The sequence below is a fragment of the Watersipora subatra genome, chromosome 7 (genome assembly GCF_963576615.1).
Source record: "Watersipora subatra chromosome 7, tzWatSuba1.1, whole genome shotgun sequence".
Lineage (NCBI taxonomy): Eukaryota > Metazoa > Bryozoa > Gymnolaemata > Cheilostomatida > Watersiporidae > Watersipora > Watersipora subatra.
Genome location: NC_088714.1, coordinates 61809152 through 61817215, shown reverse-complemented (window position 1 = coordinate 61817215; position 8064 = coordinate 61809152).

The window sequence follows — 8064 nt, the reverse complement described above, 5'->3', positions numbered from 1 at the left end:
ATAAAACACGCAAATAAAATCACATGGAAAATGATAGCAAGTAGGCAAGCAAAAACCAAATGTGTCGACAAGCCTGAACAATGATGTTGTGTCTTCTAATATACAACCCTGATTCCTAAAGCTAAGAGCTGTCTGATGTGGACTACTGAGAGGTAGCGATACTAACTGGTAGTCTAAACATTTTACTTGAACATTATCTTTATGGTAAATGGATTATGATATACCTTAAATGCACAAACCCTATTACCCAAACAGACAATAGAAAAACCATTTGTGGTTGCATTGTACTATAGCCATTTTGCTTAGTATCAAATCTACATATGATGTATTTTAACAATTCTAAAGCCAAATTAATCTAGCTTATCCTTCAGTGTCCTATTTGGATCTGAACTGCAACATGATAAAAATGAATTTTTTTAAACTAATTTAATGTGAACTTGTTAAAGATTTTCATAAACATGACTTGACTTGGAGCTCTCTACATGCACATGTATTTTTCTATGTAATGCAAAAACACTGATTCAGTTCAAGCATGTACTCAGCTGCAATCTATTTCAATAACAGATTACCCAGTTTTTTCCAGTTAGAATTTTCCCTCCTTGGAAGGTTGCATCTATGAGGTGTTAATCATGCCTCATAGCATTTCTCTAGAATTACTAGCAATTATCTGATACAACCTCCGGTAACTTCTCTTACTGCACCCTAAAACTTATGCTTAGTACCATGTGATTCTGCAAAAGAGTTGAAACCTGACAACAACAGAAGCTATGAAACATCCTGATAAAATACACCACAGTATAACAACTCCTTACCAGGTATTTAGTATAACTACTAAATTGATGAAAACTGCCATATTTGGTAAAATCATCATTTATTATTATTCTAACATTATGACAGAACTAAATTATTTAGCGGAATGAAAGGTATATACTTTCGGTACTATGTTATGCAAATAAAATGTATGAATAAATCGAGTATTGAATAGTAATTTGAAAGTATTCAAACAATGTTGTTTTGGTATAATAAATCAAAACTCAAACCAAAAATGTTTAAAAATATTACACAGGCTCACAACAGCAGACTCAAGTCTTTTGAAATAATTTCAACAAAATACATTTTTAATTAATTGGTTGAAAACATTTAACTTACAAAACAAAATGTAAACATGAAAAATTTGTTTAAAATGTACTAATACACATATTAAACTTACTTGTATTTCGTCTATATAATTTGTAAAAGCTTTTAATGATAAAAAAACAAATATCTGGCAAGCCAATTGAATTATGGTTTTTGGAATTTCAGTACTTAATGCTACAATTTTTAAAACCTTGCCATAGTATTATTAATTCCCCTAAAACATATCAGTTGATGTTACACACATAGAATCAAAGTACTTGTTAATAAAATGTCGTTTGTCAATTTATATAAAGACTGTTTTTTGCATCATCATTACTTCTAAGAACTACAATTGTAGCTGAAAGCTTTATGCCTATTTACCAAATGTATATGTAGAACAGTCTAAACAGATGCAACTACTGTGAACTAGTAAGTGCTGCAGCTTTATAACCTCGTTACATTTATATTACTGCTACACTTTCCTCTTTAGAAACTCTTTGTTTGCATTCAAACTTCTTTGCGTTGGCCTGTTATCAAATTAGCTAATGTTTTACTTTTTCAGCGCTCTCTGAAGTTAGTACCAGTATCAGTTGGTATTATTTTTGAAATTTGCTCTTTTCAACTATATTTGCATGTATCTCAAATTTTTAACAGGTTACTAATGAGGTTTTAACTACATTACTAATGAGTTTATGGTCAAAACGCATACAGCGGTAGTCTGTCATTCTTGCTATAAACTTTGTAGTATTATTTTACATACCTAGTATTTAGGATCTTCAGTTAATAGCATCTATAAACTGTATGCAAAGTGAATACAGTGTCTTTCTTTTCGTGAATTTTAGCAAGTCAATAATCTTACTTTCCATTTTATTGACTACTGCAGTTTAACTATGTTAGTTTCAAAAAACTGCAAGCATCAACTATTATAGCAATTTAATAAAAACGAGTTAATGTGAAACTAAAAGTTGTCCTTCTGTTAAAGCGTAGTGGTACAACTCCCAAATTATTAAAACATCACTTGAAGTTACTGTATCTTGCTGCAAAATGAGAAGGTAACTTCTATGTAATTTTGTATGCAAAATATAAATATTGTGTGGCGTGCTCCGAGCAAATATGTCAACAGCATTGTTGCTTTTAGATGCAAGCTCATAATTTGTTTAAATAGGTTTCTTTCTAAATATTATTGCATATCTCCCAGCTGAAAATTTGGGATCTAGAAGCGACCACTAGCGGTGGAAACCGTCATGGTCAGGATACACTTGCCTGACCATAATGTTCCTGATTGCAACTCATAATTAATCACATTTGGCTAATGTCTAAAACTCTCTGTACCATTGTGCTCGATTTCTCAAAATAATGAATATCGATAGAGCTATTAATAATTCCCATACAAAAATGAGAAAAGTAAAATGATTGCAGACAGCTGTTATGATGAAAAAGACAAATGATTGCTATCAATTGGTTTTAGTCAAAACAATATTTGCATAGGAGGATGGCAAAATGGGTAAAACTAAAATTAATCTTTTTTTTAATGGTTTGTTGTTTGCCTATTTATTAAACTACCAACAAAAGCTCTAATAGAACCAGTTATACAACTATGTACATATGTTACACCATAATGTTATAGCAACATAGCAAGCCAATGTTATACGCATGTTTACACTCCAACATCCCAAAGTAATGTTTTTGTAACATTGCTGGGACATTTATTTGAAAGTAAAAACAATATAACACCATAATGTTCTAACTACATTGCAAGGCAATCTTATATAAATGTTTACGCTGGAACATTCAAAGGTAATATTTTGGGAATATTCCTGGGACATTCATTTGAATGTAAATATGATGTCACACCATAATATTCCAACTACATAGCAAGCCAATGTTATATGAATGTTAACACTCGAACATTCCAGAGTAACGTTCCTGTGACATTTCTGGGACATTCATTTGAAGTTAATGATGATGTCACATCATAATATTCTAGCTACATTGCTAGCCAATGTTATATGAATGTTTTCACTCGAACATTCCAGAGTAACGTTCCTGGGACGTTCCTAAGACATTCATTTGAAGTTAAATATGCCGTCACACCATAATATTCTAGTTACAATGCCAGCCAACGTTATGTGAATGTTTTCAATTGAACATTCAAAAGTAACGTTCCTGGGACATTCCTAAGACATTCATTTGAAGTTAAATATGATGTAACACCATAATATTCTAACTAAATTACAAGCCAATGTTATATGAACATTAACTCTCGAACATTCAAAAGTAACATTCTTGAAACATTGTTGGGACAATTATTTGAATGTAAATATGATGTCACCCCATAATATTCCAGTTACATTTCAAGCCAATGTTATATGAATGTTTTCACTTGAACATTCCAGAGTAACGTTGCTGGAACATTCCTGGGACATTCATTAATAATGTTCACTAACGACGTTATGATAACGTTTCCAAAGTATATTCCTGTAACATTCTGCTGAACGTTATGATAATATTATTGCACAACATTCTATGCAACGTTCCTGCGACATTGTTGGAACATAATTCCACAATGATCATCAAATAACGTTTGTAGAACGTTATGACAATATTTTTTGGAACGTTATTCCAGCGTAACGTTACGGAACATCCCAGGAATGTCGTTGTTAGTTGGATATCCTGGTGAATGACAGGAGTTGCCCATTGTATTAGCAATTGCAAATGCAGTATAGAGTAGATATGCTGCTTTTACAATTATATTATATTCATGAATAAACTAACTTCTATTCATGAATAAAATATCAAATATATCCTGGGACATTCCTATGAAATTCATTTAAAGTTAAATATGATGTTACACCATAATATTCTAGTTACATTGCAAGCTAATGTTATATGAATGTTAACCCTCGAACATTCCAAATTAACATTTTTGTAACACTGCTAGGACATTCATTTGAAAGTAAAATTGAGGTAACACCATAATGTTCTAACTACATTACAAGCCAATTTTATATGAACATTAACTCTCGAACATTCAAAAGTAACATTCCTGAAACATTGTTGGGACAATTATTTGAATGTAAATATGATGTCACCCCATAATATTCCAGCTACATTTCAAGCCAATGTTATATGAATGTTTTCACTTGAACATTCCAGAGTAACGTTCCTGGGACGTTCCTAAGACATTCATTTGAAGGTAAATATGACGTCACACCATAATATTCTAGCTACATTGCCAGCCAACGTCATGTGAATGTTTTCACTTGAACATTCCAGAGTAACGTTCCTGGGACGTTTCTAAGACATTCGTTTGAAGTTAATTATGATGTCACACCATAATATTCTAGCTACATTGCCAGCCAACGTCATGTGAATGTTTTCACTTGAACATTCCAGAGTAACGTTCCCGGGACATTTCTAAGACATTCGTTTGAAGTTAATTATGATGTCACACCATAATATTCTAGTTACATTGCAAGCCAATGTTATGTGAGTGTTAACACTCAAACATTCAAAAGTAACATTCCTGAAAAATTGCTAGAAAATTCATTTGAAGTAAAATGTGATGTCGCGCCATAATATTCTAGTTACATTGCAAGCCAATGTTATATGAATGTTAACCCTCGAACATTCAAAAGTAACATTTCTGTAACATTGCTAGGACATTCATTTGAAAGTAAAATTGATGTAGCACCATAATGTTCTAACTACATTACAAGCCAATGTTATATGAACATCAACTCTCGAACATTCAAAAGTAACATTCCTGAAACATTGTTGGGACAATTATTTGAATGTAAATATGATGTCACCCCATAATATTCCAGTTACATTTCAAGCCAATGTTATATGAATGTTTTCACTCGAACATTCCAGAGTAACGTTGCTGGGACATTCCTGGGACATTCATTAATAATGTTCGCTAACGACGTTATGATAACGTTTTCAAAGTATATTCCTGTAACATTCTGCTGAACGTTATGATAATATTATTGCACAACATTCTATGCAACGTTCCTGCGACATTGTTGGAACATAATTCTACAATGATCATCAAATAACGTTTGTAGAACATTATGACAATGTTTTTTTTGGAACGTTATTTCAGCGTAACGTTACGGAACATCCCAGGAATGTCGTTGTTAGTTGGGCAGTTCTTTAGTTATATGTAGAGTACACAGCTCGTTAGTTGTATGTAGAGTATACAGATTTTTAGTTGTATGTAGAGTATACAGATTTTTAGTTGTATGTGGAGTAGACAATTCTGGCAATGATGTTTTGATCTTCAACATTGTTATTGAACAGTTTAAAGGCATGGTAGGGATATTTTGTCCTAAATATTGACACTCGCAATAAGAGGTTTTAGTAAGGTCTATTCAATGTTGATTGGCTCAATATAATGGGTGTTGATAAAACTTACTGAATATTGACAGGGGCAATAATGGTTATTGATAGTGTGCTTTGAACATATACTGACATGGTATCAATATTGATACTGAGTTTTGAATCATTGTATTATTATTGCAATACTGATAAAGCTGTATTGGGAGCTAAGATTGATACTAAAGTATGACACATCAATATTTAAAAATCTTGGAATGGTTTTTAGTACTAGCCCCAAACCTGCTGTTAGGTAGTGGCAATAGAGCTTCAATAGATGAATCACTAGTCAGTATAACAATTGTAATAAGAAGATGGAAATACATGGTCTCGGGAGCACTGAAGTAGCATGTGTAGACAAATCATTAAAATGTGATATTAATAATTTTTATAGTGTTTTTACTAAACACATCTTCAGTGTACAACTTTGAATGAAAAATGCAAGACTATTGACCATCTTTAGCAGAATTGATTATTGAACAACACTTTTGGATAAAATCTGCAAACATCCCTTAAATATAGAAATATATTATATCTGGTATATGTTATATATATATATATATATATATATATATATATGTATTATGTAACACGTTGTACTAGACTATTGCGTTTACTGTCTGGAACGTGATTGCCTTCTTTTAGTCGAAGGTTTTTTTGCCGCAGTATTCCTCCTCGCCTTCTTCTTGTACTCTTGATGTATTAGATCTGAGATGGAGATGTTGTCGACGGAATTATGCTTTACGTAGAGTGAAAACCATTGTTCTCGGAATTTCTCTATTTGGTGAATGATGCGCTCGATAACATCGATCACAAGACAGTAGCATACCAGGTAGATGAGCAAAACTATTACTGCAGTGATAGCATGCTACAAAACCAAATCATTATCGATTAATATATATTACTATATATGATATAATTCATAATTTATATTTTCAGATTTTATACTTTTATAGCATTTAACAATTTAAAATTTTATGACTTGCAGTTTCAATATTTTTATATAAATTACCAGTGACTGATAGATAATAACTTTTTTTTAAATTATTTATGTATTATAAAAACTATATATTTGGCATTATTAAAAGTCAAATATATTATATTATACACTAGCAGTAAGCTCGGCAGTTATAGAAATCTTTTTAATTTTAATTACATAGTATCTACCATGAATGTATGTTTTCAGCAAAAAATACTTGACTGATTTTACAACAACAATCCATAAATGTGTTTTTTGAAGGCAAATGTCTTTAATGCATGCAAAGGCACATTGTTGAATGACCAATCAGACAGATTGCGGAGCCTTGATATAGAAAGCAAAAGGTCTAAGTTTACCAATTACTAGTTGTAGACCTTCTTTGGTTCAAATAACTGGTGTTAAAAAACTGGTTCTCAGAGATCAGACAGAATTTTGCAACCAAATATTTTTGGTGACCAAGTGGAAAATGTGAAACATACATAATATTCATAATATTTGGACCAAATCCGCAAAAAGTGTGAAAGTGTGAAATGGATACACAGACTAACATAAAGACACAAAAATGACAATCAAAATTATTCTATTAATATTGATTGTTTTTAAATTTTAAATATATCTGTTTTTAAATTATTGTCAGGAAGACTTAAAATTTATTAATGCGTTTTTTTCCTTTCACGATTATTAGAACAAATATTTTGCTTCAACGAAATTTGGCTCTCATAACCAAATGTTCAATTTGTTGTTGTTACAAAAACATCATATAAAGAGGGCCTTACTTACACCAATACTAGAATTGCTGAATTTAAAATTTGTTGAAACGTTACAATCTAATCAAGACTGTAACGATGAACATGCACAAAGTTTTAGTAGATTTTATCAAAATGTATTGTTTATTTTTCTATCATTTCTAAGTGTTTTTTACTGTTTGATGTGATCTGACTGCCAAGATGTTTCAAGTTTAAAATCGACAAACTTGATGGCGGTAAAACGCTCAGATCAAGCAAAAGTGCAATCATGATGTCTATAGCTATAAAGAGGCCAACATGATAGAATTAACGCATAAAGCTGCAACTTAAACAGGATAGCCGATATCAACTATAGCAACGAAGGCAACCATAACATTTTGCATGTTTTTTTTCTGAGAATTTTAACCTTTATCTAGTTTTGTCAATTTTAGTCTTGAAACATTCTTGCAGTCAGATCACCTCAAATAATCTAAAACATCAACAACAATCACATATGATAGAAAAATGTCGATACTTGAAATTTATTGTAGTTTTCTCTATAAGTTCATCTTCAAGAACTGTTGAGATATATGTTTGCTTATATGTGGTGAATCCATTATATGTTTCAATTACGTAAAAATTTACAGTATTTAATATCCAAGCTAAACTGTAACACGCTTACAACTACTTAAAAAAATTTGGGTAAACTCACAAATTTGTTTCGATCCAATGATCTAAAAGCAAATATGGATTGACAAAAAGCCACATACTTATTACTGCTAAACATAGAAAGTCTAAATTTACGGAGCGCTAACATAGCGCTTGGATATTTATCTACCTGTTTCACCAGAGAAACCATCTTGT